The sequence below is a fragment of the Cervus elaphus genome, chromosome 23 (assembly GCF_910594005.1).
Source record: "Cervus elaphus chromosome 23, mCerEla1.1, whole genome shotgun sequence".
NCBI classification, from domain to species: Eukaryota; Metazoa; Chordata; class Mammalia; order Artiodactyla; family Cervidae; genus Cervus; species Cervus elaphus.
In genome coordinates this window covers 40,180,966-40,200,016 of record NC_057837.1, presented here as the reverse complement: position 1 = coordinate 40,200,016, position 19,051 = coordinate 40,180,966, and positions in this window count along the sequence as shown.

Sequence of the window (19,051 nt, the reverse complement as noted above, 5' to 3'; positions counted from 1 at the left end):
TGCTAATCAGCCAGAGGACGATGGCTGGTGTTCCCTGTGGGCCTGGGACAGACTCGGAGTCCTCCAGTCACACATTTTGCATCCCAAAGGCCAGTCAGGTGTTCAAGAACCAGGAACATGAAGGCCATCCCTCCCGGGAAGGAGCCAGAGGACACCATCCCCCAGGACCCTAAACCTTCCTCCCAAACATCCGAAAAGCCATTTTGCAAAAGACTCTGTGAAAGAGGCAGAAGAGACAGAAATTGGCAAGGCCGAGCTTCGCTTCAGAGGACAGTGAACGGATCAGATGGGCAGAAGTAAGTTAGCTGTTTTCTCTCGCTCGTGGGTAGGGGAGGATCAGGACCAAGGCAGACCACAGGAGGAGTTCCCTTTTCTCTGCACACCTGAGCCATGTGGTGCGTTCAAGCGTGTGAGCCCCCTGGTGCAGCTGGTGGGTCCCCGGGGCTGAGCTGGGGGCGTCCACACTGGGAGCCGGTCTCCTCAGGGTTCAAATATCTTGGAGAAATGTCATGTGTCCCCAGTGATGGGCCATGAGAGCACAGAGTCTCAACCACTGGACCACCAGGAAGTTCCCTTCATCGTCTCTTCTGAGCATATATAGGTGTGAATTTGTCCCTTTCAGGGGCCCTTTTTATTAGCATTCGAGCCCCTCTCCACCGGGAGTTCTGACCCTCCGGGAAGAGGATGTTGTGCAATTAGACTCCCCTTCTAGAAGGGCATCGACATGCACAGGGCACTTGTTGGCCCTCTGTTTCGTATTCCGTATCTGTTGAAGTCGCTCCTTCTACTGAGATGGGAGCTGGCCTCCCTTAGCAGTGGGGGACCCACTCCAGCCCCTCCCAGCTAGGGCTAAGGGGGACCATGGACTTCCTGGCAAGACAGACCCTGAACTGCTCCTGACAAAGTGCCCATGAGGGCAAGGGAAGCACTGAAGTGTTAGAATTTCTGGCTAAATCACAACACGAATGTGATTATCTCGGGGTGGGGGGGGCGCTGGAGAACCATGCCATTTAGAAAAAAACAGGGAGGCTGCTCCGAGGTGTGTACAGGGCACTTTGTGTTGGCAGGAGTTTGATTATTCCTTCCCAGGCAGCTGATCATAAACACTCAGCTGACAAAGCTTCCCTGTGACGGTTTGAGGAAGCAGTTTGAACCCTCTGGCTTGAGTAAACACACGGTGAGCACTGGCTCCTCTGTCCTGGACAGTGTCTGAGAATAGGGCTCCAGGCCATTTCCTTTACTGGCAGAAGAGTGACTTTTCATGAGGACAAACTCCAAATGTAAAGGCCAGAGGCCTGTCTGCAGCTAACGGGGGGTGGGGGGGGGTGGGGGGGGGTGGGGGGGATAACCATAGCAACAGCAAGAACCACCAATAGGAGCAATTCTGCCTTGAGCCCCTCTGCATCTCAACCACCCGAGGCATCCTCTCTGCTCCAGAGCCACCCTTCTAGGTCACTGTCTCCATGTTACACTTGAGGAAACCGGGTCTCCGAGGAGGAATCTGCCTCAAATTTTAACACTACGACTGCTAAGTGATGGAGCAACATTGCAATCCAGGTCTAGTCATTAAGCTGCCTTTTGCCCATATGTCATTTTTGGCCTTTGTCTCTATCTCTCTCATCCTTTCTCTCTCTATGAAACTATCTTCATACCCTTTGGTTTTACAAATCAAACAATGAGATGTATTGTTGGCGATTTTCCCCTGCAAAGGTCAAAAATCAAGTTCCTTCACTCAGGACTTTAAAGATAGAAGAATATTCCAAAATTCTGTACTGACTCAGAAAACTGGGAGTTGGTCACCTGCCGTGGGTCTTGGTTTCCTGCTGGATGCAAGGTAAGCGGGGTGGGTGGCTGAAAGTTTTCACCTTTATGTGCGTGACTTTTTTGGTAGAACCTATGCACAGTCCCATGTTCCCCTCGCATTGGCAGAGGAGCACACCACCTTTCCTTGAAGTCTCTGAGAGTCTGAACCTTCCTAGAACGTTTTGTCTCACCTCTTATGTCCACCCACAGCTGAGAAATGAGGTCTTGAAGGAGTTGTGTTGAGTGCACCTTCCCCTCCACATCCCATCCAAGTTTAGTGAACACTCAATTGTCTGCATCCATTTTTAAACTGTTTAAATTAGCCAGTTCAGATTATACTTCAAACCCTACAGACTGTACCTGCCATTTGGGTTCTATCATATCAATTTTATCTCACAGGGCAATCATACTGCAAAGATATACACAGTCCATACCAAGGAGTGACAAAAATACAAAAGACTTCAGCAAGGTTACCCCATGAGAATATTTGTCTGAGTTCCCCATTCACAGAGGTGACCCACAGCTTGTCTGTGTCACTCTTCTTTCTATGTGCCTGCTCTCACCGTGGCTATAGGATCACCTCCCCAGAATGGTTCTGGGAGGCCAAGTTGATCTAGCAAGGTATGAATTATGTGTCATGTATTTGGGGGAGCAGAAGGGAGCACAACCTGGTGAGTTTCTGCTGGATTTCTAGCTTAAAAGGACAAAATCATAGTTAGATGTCTCATAAAAGGTGAAATTTTAATGATCTCAGTTGAGCTTCTCTTGATACTTCATGTCGTATCCTATCGCTGTGAACCAGAAAAGAAAAAAAAATCTGCAAATGTTCTTTACTTCCTTGGAACTGTAGATTCAAATGTTGGAAAATGAATGACCAGAGAGGTGTTTGGGAAGGCTTAAACATTTCTAAAAAACTATAATGGGGAGATGGAAAGGCTTGTTTGCATCACAGGAAAGCAGAGCCGATCCAGGCAACGCGTTGGGCTTTCTGAATGACAGAAAACACTCAGGCAGTCATTCAAATGGTGCCTCTTCAGCCTCCTTTCCAAACATAGGTCATGCTCAGTTATAATTCTGCCAGCAGGTTAGGGACTGGAGGAAGCCCCTTGTTACCCGACAATTGTCTAATACAGAGGTGTTTGCTCTTCGTGGAGTGAAGTGATGATAGATTTGTGTGACTGAGGAAGCACCAGGCACAATGATCTCATGTTTGCAGGTTTTAGATTTAGTTTCAGCAAGAAAATAAAATGAAAAACATTCCTCACACATGCAAGACCCCACCCACCAAGTTGGAGGTCATTAGCTGAAGCTGGTACGTTTATCTTCTTGGCATATTGCTGAGTGAGGGGTGACGTTTAGGTTATTCATGGATTGCTGGACTCTCCCCATCATTTGTACGAATGTGGTAGTGTCCTCTGTTGGGAGTTTGACTCCCCTTCCACTGCCATTCACCCTATTTCACGTGACAGCACCCCATTTTCTCTGGGGAGCTTTCCTCCCTCATTCTCTCCCAGGTAACTCAGCTTTTCCTCCATCCTCCAGCTGCAGTGATAGGCAGGGGGCCCAGGGGGGGCCAATCCAGGGCTTCGGGGTGATCCCCCATTGTGTGGTGACCGTCCTGGTGTGCGGGGAGTGGGGTGGAAAGGAGCCAGATGAAGGGGAGGACAGACAGAGCTGCAGGGAAGCCAGTTCCAGGTGAACCTTGAACCCTGAAGCCAACTCCATGTCTGACTTCTCACTTGCATAAAATAATAGCCTTTTCTTTGTTCTCTCAGCTTGAGTTGGGCTTCCTCAGAGTTACATCAGAGAAGTCCTCTCTTCTATCGTTTCACTGTTTACTCCATATTCTGGCAGTTTTAATTTCTCCTTATAATTAATCACACAGCTTTCATCTCCCTGTTTCACCTTGGGACGGTCAAGAGAGGGATTTTTTGAGTAACATTTTTATTTTTTTTTACACATGACAAAATACAGTTTTGAAATGTCCAGTTCAATAATTCTGGACAAATGTACCCACCTGTGTAATAAATGTCCCAAACAAAATGAACGCTTTTTTCTGTCTCACCTCAAAATTCTCTCATTGTCTTTCTAGTCAGTCGCTACATGAAGAACCCACGTTCTGATTTCTATAACTAGACAATAACTTTGCCTGTTCTAGAATTTATGTGAGTGGAATCATACCAGATGTGTTCTTTTGTGTCTGCTTCTGTTATTCAACATGTTTTAGAGATTCACAAATACTGTTGCCTGAATGGGACTTCCCTTATAGCTCAGGTGGTAAAGAATCTGCCTGCAATGCAGGAGACCCCAGTTTGATTCCTGGGTCAGGAAGACCCACTGCAGAAGGGATAGGCACTCCAGTATTCTTGGGCTTCCCTGGTGGCTCAGCTGGTAAAGAATCTTTCTGCAACACAGGAGACCTGGGTTTGATCCCTGGTTTGGGAAGATCCCCTGGAGAAGGTAAGGCTACCCACTCCAGTATCCTGGCCTGGAGAATTTCACGGACTATACAGTCCATGGGGTCCCAAAGAGTTGGACATGACTGGTTGCCTGAATCACTGATTCTTTCCTCTTTATTGCTGGGTCATGTTCTGCAGCATCAACAGGTAATTTGTCTAATTTTTTTCCCCTTTGGACATTTGCATTGTTTCAGAGATCAGTTGTTTTTTCATATTCATGTGATACAAAACTCAGGAGACCAGTATGGCCCCCAGAAGATTACAGACATGAAAACTCACTTGCCAAGATCTGGTTTCTCAACTTGATGTATATCAGAGAGGGTGGATGGGAGAAATATAGGAATTGTCAAAATAACGGCCTTCTCTGCCTGAAACAGGCAAACAGAGTTCATCCATTCAACATACATTTATCAAGTGCTTGTTGTATGCCAGGCACTCCTTTTTTTAAAAAAAATTAAAATATAGCTTATTTATATGGTGTGTTAGTTTCTGGTGTGCAACAAAGTAACTCAGTTTTATATCGTATGTATAACACACACACATATATAAGAATATATATATAGAAGAACATATATATTCTATACATACAGAAGAATATGAAAAAGAATACATACTCATTTTCATATTCTTCTCCATTATGGTTTATCACAGGATATTGAATATAGAACCTGCCTGTAATGTGGGAGACCTAGGTTTTATCCTGGGGTCAGGAGGATCCCGTGGAGAAGGGAATGGCAACCCACTCCAGTATTCTTGCTTGGAGAATCCCATGCACAGAGGAACCGGGCGGGCTAAAGTCCATGGAGTCACAAAGAGTCAGACAACTGAGTGACTGAACAACAACAAATGTATCTGTTGGTCCCAAACTCCTAATTTATTCTTCCCTGACCTCCTTCCCCTTTGAAAACCATAACTTTGATTTCTATGTCTGTGAGTCTCTTTCTGTTTTTTAAATAAATTTGTCTGTATTGTTATTTTAGATTCCACATACAAGTGATACCATATGGTATTTGTATTTGTCTGCCAGGCACTCTTGGGGGCAGTGATAGCAGAATCCCGGCTACACGGAGCTCACCTTATGGAGGAAGCTTTCACCATGCGGAGCTGTCTGCACACACTTGAACAAGATGATTTCGGATTATGAAAGCGTCCTGGGGAAAATCAAGCTGGTTGGTGTCAAGGGCATGGGGGAGAGATGAACCCTGCTTTCATCTGGGGTCGGAACAGTAAAGGGCCCCATGGGGGTGATGTTGGGGTGAGGCCTGGTCAACCGGGCACCATGAGCAGAGCCAGGGTCAGTTTCCATCCAAAGCAGACAGCGAGTGTAAAACCAAGAGGTGGGAACAGATGAGGGAAAGAGAACCAGAGCAACGGAGTGGGATCATGAAGGAGAGAGTGGGGGGAAGGAGGTCTGGGTGGTTAGGGCCGGCCAGACGGGCAGGGCTGTGTAGGCCCACACATGGTGCTGCTAGCTTAGAAGCTGGGCATGAGCAGAAGGACAACACTGGGGATGTTCAGCCCACTGCTGGTCCCCTCCTCTTCCCCTCCTCCCTCCAAGGCATCTTCCATGCAGGCCCATTTGGGGTAAACAGAAGATGCTGGAAAGCCTTGTACTGACACCCTCACTGGGCATTCAGCTTCTCTCCAGATCCCTTCTCATTACTCCTGCTGACCCCAGGCTGAGTACCCAGGGAAACTGCCCTTAGCCTGAACTCAAAGCTCAGACCTGGAAAAATTATGCACCCTGGGTTCTGTGCAGGCCAGCACTGCACAGCCCTGAGAATGAGGGCCCTGGAATCTCGTGTCCCAAGCGCCTCATCCCCAGGCCAGTTTCTTGTTTGTTGCCCCACACTGGATTTCGCCCAGGACTCATCCTTTACTCTGAATCACGCTGGCTCATGTTCAAGAGAGCTGGTGATTTTTCCAGAGAAGAAAGAAAACTTGAAAATTTGCGCACTTATAGCATCTTATTTACAGTACCCTCTCCAGAGCTCCTCATGGAACTTTTCTTGGATGTTTGGCTTCCATGGTGGCTCAGTGGTAAAGAATCCGCCTGCCAATGCAGGAGACTCAGGTTCGACCCCTGGGTCAGGAAGGTCCCCTGGAGAAGGAAATGGCAACCCACTCCAGTATTCTTGCCCTGGAAATCCTATGGACAGAGGAGCCTGGCGGGCCACAAAGAGCCCTTTGGGGTCGCAAAGGGTCAGACATGACTGAGGGACTAAATAACAACCACCTCAACCCCTGCATCTGTACAATGAGGATAGCAGTAATCTCTATCTCATAAAGATACTGTGTGGATAAAGATAGTGTGTGAAGAAAAAAACCTTGTTACAGAGAACCTACTGTATAGCTTAGGGAACTCTACTCAATGCTCTATGGTGACCCAGATGGGAAGGAAATCCAAGAAAGAGGGGATATGTGTGTACGTATAGCTGATTCGCTTTGCCATATAGCAGAGATTAACACAACACTGGAAAACAACTATTGGAGAAGGCAATGGCACCCCACTGCAGTACTCTTGCCTGGAAAATCCCATGGATGGAGGAACCTGGTGGGCTGCAGTCCATGGGGTCGCTGAGAGTCAGACACGACTGAGCAACTTCACTTTCACTTTTCACTTTCATGCATTGGAGAAGGAAATGGCAACCCACTCCAGTATTCTTGCCTGGAAAATCCCAGGGACAGGGGAGCCTGGTGGGCTGCCGTCTATGGGGTCGCACAGAGTCGGACACGACTGAAGTGTCTTAGCAGCAGCAGCAGCAGTAAAACAAGTATACTCCAATAAAAACTGATCAAAAACCAAAAAGTTACAGTGTCTCACATGTATCAGGAGCTTTACGAATTTTAGTTACTAATATTTTGAAGTACTATTTCTATTGACTAGTTCAGGTAAGCTCTTGATGGCCTGATCTGTTGACCCCAGAAGGGCCCTGGGGTCTCATTAATATTTTAAAACACTTCACGTTCTCTAAACTAAAGGGAACACTCAAAATGAGAAAGATTTCATGATCCAGGGTGTCACCTCTAAATAGCAGCAGAGTCGTTGCTGCCTTGATTAGGTAATCAGTGTCCGCAAAACAGCTGAATCACAGCCTCCCTCCCTCCTGGTGGAAACTCACATGGTCATAGTACTCATGTTCTATTTCTGAACTATACCTTCATGGATGGAATTTTTGGTGAGGAAGTGAGAGAAAACCTGGGCCATCTAATTCAGAAAACTTGTGGGCAATCACATCAATGCGGCGAAAATAATTTTTTGATCAAAATCAACTGACTGGAGGTGGGGAACGAAGAATGACCATTTAATTTCATTTCTAGCAAGAATAAAGCGGTGAAAATAAATGAAAACAGCTAAATCAACCTGCCATTATCTTAATCAAGTAAGCCAGAGCACGCAACTCCTGAGTCACCTTCCTGGCCAACTATTTTTATTGACTTGAAATAACAAAGGCTGAAAGCCTGAAATGACCTACATGGCTTTTATCACTGAGCTCCCGGGCTTCAGAGCCTGATGGATAAAGCTATCCTGAAATTCTCCTAGAGGTGAGGACTGTTTACATCAGTCAGTACTTTGAAAATAGATTTTTATAGAGTTGGGGGAAGAAGTTAGAGTCAGAGAAACATTTTCTATTAAACACTGATTTAAAAATTCCTTTTCTAAATGAGTGCTTTACTAACTTTGCATAGATCTGGTCCTCTGTTTCTTGAGCACAGAGCTTGGAGACATCAGAGCTTGAGAGGAAGTTTTAACAAGGAAAGACAACAAGTTAAAGCCAGAACAGAGTTGTCTCTGGGTCATTTCAAAACCAGAGTAACTTTGTGTATTTTCAAATCATAAGCCCTGTATTTCAGTCAGGAATGATGAGACCAACGCCCATCAAACAATCACATTCCTTCCAAGGGCCACTCTTGCTAAGCTCACCGCCAGAGGCGACCACTGCTGCAGATTCAGGGTTCTCCACCCGTGTATATAACCTAGCAACCTTGCACGCACGTCTGCACACATACACACACATAGAGGAACACGTGTACTGGGACACAGACAGGAATGCTTGTCACAGCACGGGCTGCAATCATGAAATTTTAGAACAATCTCAACATCCATCTACAGGAGAATGAAGCAACTCTGTACAGGATTCATGCCCTCAGACCATGGTGAAGCAATTAAAATAATAGCGTATATATCAGAACTGATAAAAAATCTCAGAAATATAATATTGTGCGAGCTGAACAAGTTGCAGGAGGAGCCATAAAGAATGATGCTGTCTTTCTCTCAGGTTTCTGAGTTGGGTGAGAAAGGCTGGAGATGTTTTACAGTGCACCTTACTTTGCCCCAGGCTAAGGTCTAGACTGATTGGTCATGTAGATGGCTGGAGCCATCCTTGTTCTCTTGTGTGTCATCCACCTAGAAGCCCTGAGATTTGTCTTGCTGGACTTTCATCAACTTAATTCACTTTGATTTAACTTACAACATCAGCTCCTCCTTTGCTGAACTCAACACTGGCAAAGAAACACTGAAACTCTTATGTGCTATTCTGTTAACAACCTCGGCTTATTATTTTGACTATATTCTCTTGTAAGACTGAGTGCTCTCTAGGGTTGAAACAGATTTGAGAGCAAGTAGTTGATTTGAGAGAGGAGCCCAGGAAACACTGGGGCCGTGGTGGTGCAGAAGGGAGACAGAGAGGGGAGGGTTCATGATCGAGCAGGTAAGCATGGCATTCCTGAGTTGTTCCACTCCCAAGATGAGGGAGCTGGGCTCCTTATCCATCAGCTCCCTGTCTGGCATTGGTGAGGGCAGCTTCTGAGAGCAGTGACTCTGATGTGTTCACTGTGCCCTGTGCATGGACCAAGTATGCTCCCACAAGGAGATAAAACCTTTGGATAAGAGTCACAAGTTTTCATGGCACATGGCCTCCAGGCCAAGGTGAGGACAGATGACACTGGTTGGAACACCAAGAATGCCTGTTCATTTTTGAACCTTGACCTTGGTGGCATTGTGATAAGTGAAGTAAGTCAGACACAAAAAGACAAATGTATGATCTCTCTTATATGTGGAACCTAAGGAAGCAAAGAACTCCCATAAAACAAACTTGCGGTAAAAGAGATCCAATTTGTGGTTACCAGAGATGGGGCAAATGGGGGCAGGCAGGAAGAATGGGATGAAGGTGGTCAAAAGGAACAAACTTCTAGCTGTCAGATAAATAAATATCAGAGATAAAATATACAACATGATGGCTATAATAAACACTATCGTAAACACTGCTGTAAGGATATAATACATAACACTATGGCTATAGTATAAACCACTATATGGATATGATATATAACACAATGGCTATAGTAAATAAATTGCTGTAAGGTATATTTGAAAGTTATGAGAGTAAATTCTAAGAGTTCTCACCACAAAGGGAAAACTGTTTTTCTTTTTCATTCTTTTGTATCTATATGAGATGATGGATATTAACCAAATTTATTGTGATAGTTACTTCACCCTTTAAGTCTATCAATACGCTGTACACCTTAAACTTACATTTGGTGTGTTAATTACATCTCAGTAAAAAATGGAAAATATCTGAAAAAAAAAAAGAATCTCTGTTTAGCTTCTTGAGTGAATGTCAGCAGGGTAAGTTTTACATCTGTCAGTGTTTTCCAATCAAGTTCAACTTATCTTGTGGTATACCAGAGCCAGTTAAATATGAATTGTTGTTTGCTAGGATTTCACTTTCCAAAGCAAGAGACATATAAACCACATAAACAGTGTATTGAATGCCACACTTTAAAACAAATTCCTTTGTGTCAAGACTCTGAATATACTTCCAAGGGTCAGGGTTTCTAGAAGACGGGGATCTATCATTGGAGACTTGCAGAACCACACGCAGGTCCTGTAGTTGGAGAATTGTCAGCCTGGGAGGTGAGTGAGTGCTCTCAAGGGCCCACAAGCTCTGGAGGTCTCAATAGCATCACCATGAATCTGTGCCTGAAGTCTGGTGATGCAGGTTCAGAAGCTCAGTATTACAATACTTGCTTGTGGTTTTTAAGCTCCGGGTGACTAGTTCAGGCCAAACAAACCAGTCCATAAAAGATTTCATCAAGTCAGGCAGAGTCAGAGCCCTGGTGGGCTGGCAGTTCTTGAACAATACTTCCCGCCTTCCAGCAGTTTCCACTAAAGTTAGCACTGTCCCTCTTCTGGGAGTTCTTGGTAAACACTGGCAAGGTCTTATGACCTAAAGTGCCTTCTAATCAACCATCCAAGTCACCTTTCCTGTGTCATCACAAGAGTATAACAATCTGTTGCATCCTTCTCATTTTAGCAGTTCCTTCCTGAGATTACACCTGGGGCTCTTAACAGACACTGGGAAAGCCCACTAGTACCACAGGGAATGCAGTTCTTGTATCACTGAACCAAACTCAGGTCCACTTGCCCACTTGCAGTAAAGGTAACCTACTGACACTGGGTTATGGTGAAGGAAAGTGTAGAGTTTACTGTGAGGCGCCAAAGAACCTGGGACTTCGAGTGCCCCAAACACGTGAGCTCCCCAGTGGGTTTCAGCAAAGCGTTTTTAAAGGTCGGGTGAGGGAGGGGCAGCTCGCTATTGCACAATTTCCTGATTGGTTGATGGTGAGGTCACAGGGGTTAACACTATCCATTCTTAGGCTCCAGTAAGCTGGGGCAAAGTGTTCAGGGAAATCCTCCATTTGGCGGTGGTATTGGCATTTGTAAATCAACTCAAGAAGTGTGCATCAGATACTATTATCTGGGTGCTTCAGAGAGGAGCTCAAGCAGGCGATGCGGGGAGGGGTCTGTCCGAGGAAGGCCCCATGGACTCCAGCTCCTTTCTATCAGGAGAGCCTCCTTCTCTGGCTCCAAAGTCCAGCAGTCTGTCTGGTGGGGGGATTTGAAGAACCGAACATAAAAGGATAGTCACACGAATGGCCAGGCAGAAATATGAGCTCCTTCAGCGTGGATAAAAGACTGTGTGTTCCTAGCAGACACAGGACGAAGCAGGAAGTTTCCTTTGTTTCAAGTCTCCAGGACTAGGAATGTCACCTAACAAACAAAAGGTCCTGGTAGATCCTTCCAAAATCTCCTTTTGTCCATTTTCAAGGCTGATTTTTACAAGATCACTTCCCTGACAGATTGATGAATGATCATAATTCTTTTCTTTTTTAATACTTTAATACTTTATTGCTAAAAGATGTTGCCCAGGGTTGCCACAAACCTTCAATTCGCAAAAATCACAGTATCAGCGAAATATAATGAAGTAAGATGTTTGCTGGTATGATGTGTACGAGTGAAAAAGTAACCTAAAGCAAGTGGAATATGGTTCTAGAGGCATTACAACTACCTTTATGTTATATTTATTCCCCAAATAGGTCACAGTATATGGAAAAACTGATCACACTGAAAAATCCTACCATTTTTTTTTTTTTTTGCCAAGCCACAACAGCATATGGGATCCTAGTTCCCTGACCAGGGGTGGAATCTGGGCCCCCTGCATTGGAAGTGCAGAGTCTTCACCACTGGACTGCCAGGGAGGTCCCTACTTCTAGTCATTCATAACCTAAAGTTTGCTGTGTTTCTAGTCATTCTTCATTTTCTGGAATATATCTCCAGATGTACATTAGAAATATGTAGACAAATATGAATTGTTTAACAGCAAGCTTAGAGCTCATTAGCTGCGCTCTTGCTTCCTCCTCACTTTAACCTCAGGCCACAGGGATCCTAGGATGCTCTGGGATTCTAGGGAAATGTGGACAACGGTTGATTGGGCCCAGCTTCTTCAGTTGGGAATGGTCATAATTCTTAATCCCTCTCTCTCTCCATTCATTCCCTTTGCCCTCCTCCCCTGATGCTCAGTTCAGCCAGGTAAGTTGCTTTGGCCAGTAGGATAACAGCAAACATGTCACAATTAGAAGCTCATAAATGCTGTGCAATCAGGCTTGCTCATGCCTGCCCTTTGTCATTATCATGAGAAGCACACTCCCAAGCTGCTCCACTGGTCCCAAGGGGATGAAATATGGACCAGAGCCAGGGTACCCCTGTCCTCCCAACCAAGCCCAACGTGGATCAACCAGTAGCTAGTAAACCCTCAGATATGGAAGCAGTCTCAGCCAAGATGAGCCAAGTCCAACCCAGATCAGGTGAGCCCCACAGACCCTGGAGCTGGACAAACACTTACCAGTGTATGCCGCTGAAGTTTGTGGTTGGTCTCTATACAGCATTTTAGTGGCAAAGATAATTGATATGCCCTCTTCCCAACTCTTCTGGAAATTTCATCCATGTTCTTGTCTGCCCATCTACTTCAAGGAACTACTTACAAACCCAGCACATTTTTAAGAACTTCCTGTAATCCTGGAAGGATCCAGTCAATTTCTGTTGCCCTGCCTCTTTCAGATGTGCCTCATGCTTTTCCTATGAATATTCTACTGATTATTTTGCAAATACCCTAATATCCTCTATGGAGACAAACTTTGGGTTTTTTCCTTGCTGCTAGCACCTATATTCTTTTTTCTTTTTTGGTGGGTGGGGGTTGGGGGAGGGCATGCTATGTGTTATGCAAGATCTTAGTTCTCTGACTGGGGGTTGAACTTGTGACGCCTGCATTGGGAGCAAGGAGTCTTAACCACCGTATTGCCAGGGAAGATCCAGAACTCAAATTCTTGAAGCTGTTTGTTATGTCTGCCTCTCCCTCTGGAAGACTTTTCTTCCTCCCTTCTTGCCCCTACATTACTGCTTTTTTTGCAGGGAGCAGGTGGGAAGCAATCCTTGTCAAGTCAGTCACTTTCTGGGAACAAAAATCTAAATTATCATGTGGACACCAGACTAGTCTGAGGTCATAAGAGATGAGTCAAGCAGAGAGTCATAGACTCAGAGAATTTGAGAAACCAGAAGGATACTGGAGATAAGCCATTGGAGATGGTGTCTGATTTTGTCCAGCAGAAAAGACCAGTCTTTGAGATTTGTAGTTTAAGATCCTTGAGGCTACAACAGATACCCTCTCTGTTTTTAGCTCTGTAACAGTAATCTCCAAACTCAGTGGCTGAATGCAACCAGCATTTTATTTGCTTATAACCCTGTAGTTTGGGATAGGCTTGACTGAGACAGTTTATCTCAGCTCTGATGGAGAGAAGTATCTCTTGGCATCTTTTGGATAAATTATTCAAGTCAAACTTTTTAGTATCTGAGGTGTTACTTTGTCATCTCTGTGACTGTACAGTTTAAGTTATTAATCTCACTTATAATAACCTGAATTATTACTTTAACTTTGCAAAGACCCATAGACCACACTTGGGTTTGTGGCACACCAGAGAAATAAAATATACCTGGAACAAACTGCTGGGTCACAAATTTAGGTCCATGAGCTTTAGACCAGCATTCTTAATCCAGCATCATTTAAGGTCCAAAAAGATGCAGCTATTTCACCTAGTGTGATGGGGGCATCAATGAAAATATCCCTACTTGCCAAGGGGTGCACATTACAAAAGTTGGTATAAAAGATTTTAGGACATTGCTTGACCTATTCTAACAGTGTTCAGTGTACACTTATGGAAAACCATGGAAAACTACAGCTGTGTGTTCTGCTCTGCTTAATTACTCAGCTGTGTCAGACTCTGCAACCTCATGGACTGTAGTCCGCCAGGTTCCTCTGTCCATGGAATCCTCCAGGCAAGAATACTGGAGTGGATTGCGATGCCCTCCTCCAGGGGATCTTCCCGACCCAGGAGTCAAATCCAGATCTCCCCACTGCAGGCAGATTCTTTCTGGTCTGAGCCACCAGGGAAGTCCATATAGCTGTGTAAACTCCTCCTATTAAACACATTTAGAAATAAAGTGTGTACACAAATTGACAGTCTTAGCAAACTAAATTTCCTTGTTTGCAATTTCTAGGAGTGGGAGAGATGGGAGAAACAAAGTAACATTTATTGAACATTTTAGTACCATTGTACTAAATGAGTACCATTGTACTCATTCTTTCCACACTGATTTACTCTTTAGAATAGGGTTTCCCAGGTGATGCTAGCAGTAAAGAACCCACCTGCCAATGCAGGAGACATAATGAGACATGGGTTCAATCTCTGGGTTGGGAAGATCCCCTGGAGGAGGGCATGACAACCCACTCCAGGAATCTTGCCTGGAGAATCCCCATGGACAGAAGAGCCTGGTGGGCTACAGGCTACTCCTTCATGCAAAGAGTTGGACATGACTGGAGAGACTTAGCATCCACACACTCTTTAGAATAAAGAGCCCAGTGCAAGTTTGTCTCCATTTTCTAGATGTGGAAAACTGAAGCTTGGAGAATTGTCACCCACTTAAGATTGCAAAGCTAGTAAGTGGGGAGGACTGAAAGTCAGGGCATTTGCCTTTGTTGTCATCTCATCCGGCCCCCCACAGATCTGTAAGAAGTCCACTTGTCTCCTCACTTTGGCATCACCACCCTCCACTTTCATTAGGCCCTGCTGTTTTTACAAGGCTACAAGAATACATTCTCATTTCTGTAACCTCAGTAGTATGCTGAATATTATCACAGCACAAAGTTCAGTTGCTCAGTCGTGTCCAACTCTTTGTGACCCCAGGGAAGAACGCTAGGCTTCCTTGTCCATCACCAACTTCCAGAGATTGCTCAAACTCATGTCCATGGAGTCGGTGATGCCATCCACTCATCTCATCCTCTGTCGTCCTCTTCTCCTCCCATCTTCAATCTCTCCCAGCATCACGGTCTTTTCCAATGAGTCAGTTCTTCGCATCAGGTGGCCAGGTACTGGAGTTTCAGCTTCAGTCCTTCCAGTGAATATTCAGAACTGATTTCACAGCACAAAGCTGGGTAGAACCACACAAAATCAAACTGCTTCTGATATTCTTCACACAGCCCTTTGCATAGGCTTTACCTCCTAGCCTTGCCTTGGGTGTGTTCATCCTTTCTCAGTTCCAGGTATCACCTCCTCCAGGAAGCCTTCTCTGAATCTTCCTTTCATTGTCATTTTGCAATTCTCCCTGCCATCTTGTGTAATGCATTGCATGTATCGCTGCTGTGAATTACTACTGTCTAGTTAAGTAGGTGTCTATCTCCTCCATTAGATCGTGACTTCTCGGGGGGTTGAAGCTTCATCCTCATTGTCTTTGTAACTCTCAGAGCTGCATCAGTACCTATTTTCCTAGTTATTTTCTAAGCCTGTTTTTCCAGTCTCCCATTGATTTTGACAGCCAACATTCTTTAAATCAATTGTCTTTTGCTGTTGCTTGCAACTGAGAATCCTGTCTGAAATAACAAGTAAAAACTCTAAACTTAAGACATAGGTCTATGTGTAGATCAGGAAAAGAATTTGAACTCTTGTATTGTTTTTCCCAAGAAAGGTTATGTTCTCCAATAATTATTTTGAGATTCATTTTTTTTCCCTAGAGAACTGCAGGAATCTGCAAGGAAAACAAGCTGTATGATGGTGTTCTCCATTTTGAGTAAATACACTCTGTTGACATTTCATACTCTGCATTCATTTTTAGAAAATTTAACACCCAGTTGAAAATTAAAGTGTGTATCTGATCTAATATTAAATCTAATGATGACACTTTGTTTATTGGGAGCAGAGGTGAAGGTGACAAATTTTTGCAGACGTCTTGTCTTATGTAAATCTGTCTCTCTAGCCTTCATACGTCATCTTTTATTCAATTTTTTTTTCTATTGACAGAGTTTCCATGATTCTTGATTTTTCAAGCATTATCATGCAAAGACTTTTTTTTTTTAAACTTACATACATTCTCATGTGCTTACTTCTGTGCTTATTTTTTCTACTGTTGATCTATACCCATGATTTAATACCAAAATGTTATTAATGTTTTGATGATAAAAAAAGAAAATATGTCCCCAGAAGATGACATCGTGGTTGAAATGCACAGCTGTGAAAACATCTGCTTGAATACATTTAGAAAAACGATTAGGTTTCTTTCCCTTTGGGCATCACTCTGTTATCAGGCATCCATCAGACATATCAAAATGAATAGAACATTTTCAAAAACTTTTTTGAGCCTTTTGTGAATTAAAATTCTCATATAAAATGATTTATAGTCAAGTTTATAGTTAAGTATTAAATCTCCTTTCTTGACAGATTTGGAAAGAAAAGAAACTAATAGGAAATATTTTTGGAGGAGAAAATAATACATGTTTTTAGGGTATACAGTAATATATCATCTGGAAAACAGAGATTGGGTTTCTTGTTTCTTAAGCATTGGGCATTGCATTTCATTCTTATGAAGGGTTGTCAGCCATGCTTTTTTGGGAATTTTAGGTGTAGATTCTCAGGAGCACAAGATACATATTAAATGATGTTAAGTCAGTATTTTAGGGTGAAAGCTGATGCAAGAAAAAAACTTGAATTTATTATATTGTATCTTTTCTAAGAAGATAAGAGTGCAAAGAGTCCCAGATTAACAAAAAACAGACAACCTGGTGAGGCTGTTTGTAGCAATAACATCCAAATGAAGATCCACAGTATGTCTGACCCAATGAACCGTAATCCAGAGGAAAGGTACAATGAATTTATCTGACAGGAATATTTGTGGATAAAAGTTGAATTTTTCCTGATATTAAAATTAACATAACAGTCATGACAATTAGGATTAACATTCAGGCTTGAGGTGTTTTAGTCAATCTAAAAAAAATTCTTCCAATCTGAAAAATTCTGATGAAAGAAAAATTTGGAAATAAAATACATTAACAAGTTGGTTACCTGGAAACCACAGAGCTGGCAAGTCTAAGTATCTGGAATGATTCCAACTGTGGAAGTTAAGAAGATGAACACAAATTGTCTCTGATAGCCATGAGTCAGTTTGGGGCAAGATGTGGTCAAAATTAGATACGGAAAGTCTATGGGGTGTTTCTCCTTTGTTGTTAGTAGCAATGCCAATTTAGGAGGAGATGCAGGGGGCCACAGAGGTGGGGGGGAAATAAATTATGGTTTCAGAAACAATGAATAGTCTGTTCAAGAAGATGGAGATTAACGTACAGCATAGAGAATATAGCCAGTAATATTGGAAATACTATGTCTGATGACAGGTGGTGACTAGACTTATTGTGGTGATCATTTTGTAATGCATAAAAATATTGAATCACTATGTTGTACACCTGAAACTAATATAATATTGTGTGCTAATTATAACTCAATAAAATGGAAGATGGGGAAGCCTGAGGTCTATTTTAGAAAGACTTCTGAGAAAAGAAGCCTAGAATTTTAAAATATGGGTACAAGTTCGTTAAAGCAAAACCATCCTACTGAACAACATTCCCTGATTATGCTGAGATATTAATGAATGAGTGAGAGAATGAGTGAATGAGTGAGAGAATGAGTGAATGAATGAAGCAAAATGAGAACATAGGAAATTTTTTCATTACTTCTTATGGTTGCACAGAACTGTCTTATGTGGATGGACTGGGTTCAGGTGTGTGTGCATGTACAGAAATTAATTTTTACCCAATTCTGGAATCCAGAAGTCTGGAATCAAGGTCAGGGTCAGTCTCCCTTTGGAAGACCCCCAGGGAGACTCCTTCCTGGCTCCTGGCTTCTGGTGACTGCAGGGGTCACTTGGCTTGTGGTCTCATCACGCCAATCTGCCTCTGTTTCACCTTCTTTGTGTACTTACAAAGTCTCCCATGTCTTACAAGGACACTCACCAGAGTCAGGGCCCACCCAGGTAATCCAAGATGATTTTACCTTGAGATCCTTAACCTGACTACCATATTCAAGGATTCTTTTTCCAAAAAGTCACAACCACAGGTTCTGGGGAATTAGGACATGGACATATCTGTTCAACTTTACTATATTGATTATTGCAAATAATGCCAAAGGAGTAAACTTCCACATGTGGTTTTATGTTTGTGCAGGTATAGACTCTACTTCATAATAGACTCTCAAAAGTAGGATTTCAGTGTCAACGGACAAATTTCTGTAATTTAGCCAAATTCTCCCCTATAGGAATTGTATCATTTTACACTCCTATCAATTATGCTTCTCTACAGCTCTGCCGGGTTTTCCCTGTGGCTCAGTGGTAAAGAATCTACCTGCAATGCAGGAGCCACAGGTTCTATCCCTGGGTCAGGAAGATCCCCTGGAGGAGGACATGGCAACCCACTCCAGTATTCTTGCCTGGAGAGTCTCATGGACAGAGGAATTTGTGGGCTACAGTCTAAAGAGTCACAGAGTCGGACATGACTGAAGGGACTCAGCACTCATGCACACACAGCTCTGCTACCAGAGTGTGTTGTCAAATCACGTTTCTATTTTGCTAATCAAAATGGCATTTCAAGGTGGTCTTTATTTGCATTGTAAGTGTATTTCATTATCTGTATTTGTTGGTGTCAGCAGGCTACTTCTTCAATAGCACTCAAGTGTCTACAAAATACTTGACACTCTGAATCTCCAGGGATAAACATTAATTGCAAAGCAGGTGATTTGCTCAAGTCTAGCAGGAATTATTTTGCAGTGCAACAGAAAATAAGAAGAGTATTTTTATTTATTTGTATTTCACTTGGAATATTCATGGTGGGTGGGTGAAAAGCCCAAAATAATAGCTTAAATTTCTTGGCTTTTTAGAGACGACTCAGAGTTCTATATTTTCATAAGTAAGTAAAGGTTAGATATGATGGATCAGATGAATCTACATGCATGAATGTCTGTTTCTGGTACCACCAAGTTTGGACCATGTCATGTGTTCGTTGAACACTATTGTTTGTCTCCTCAGTTTTCTAGTTGCTCTGCCTCTCAACTAAATTGGAAGCTTTAGAGGTCAGGAG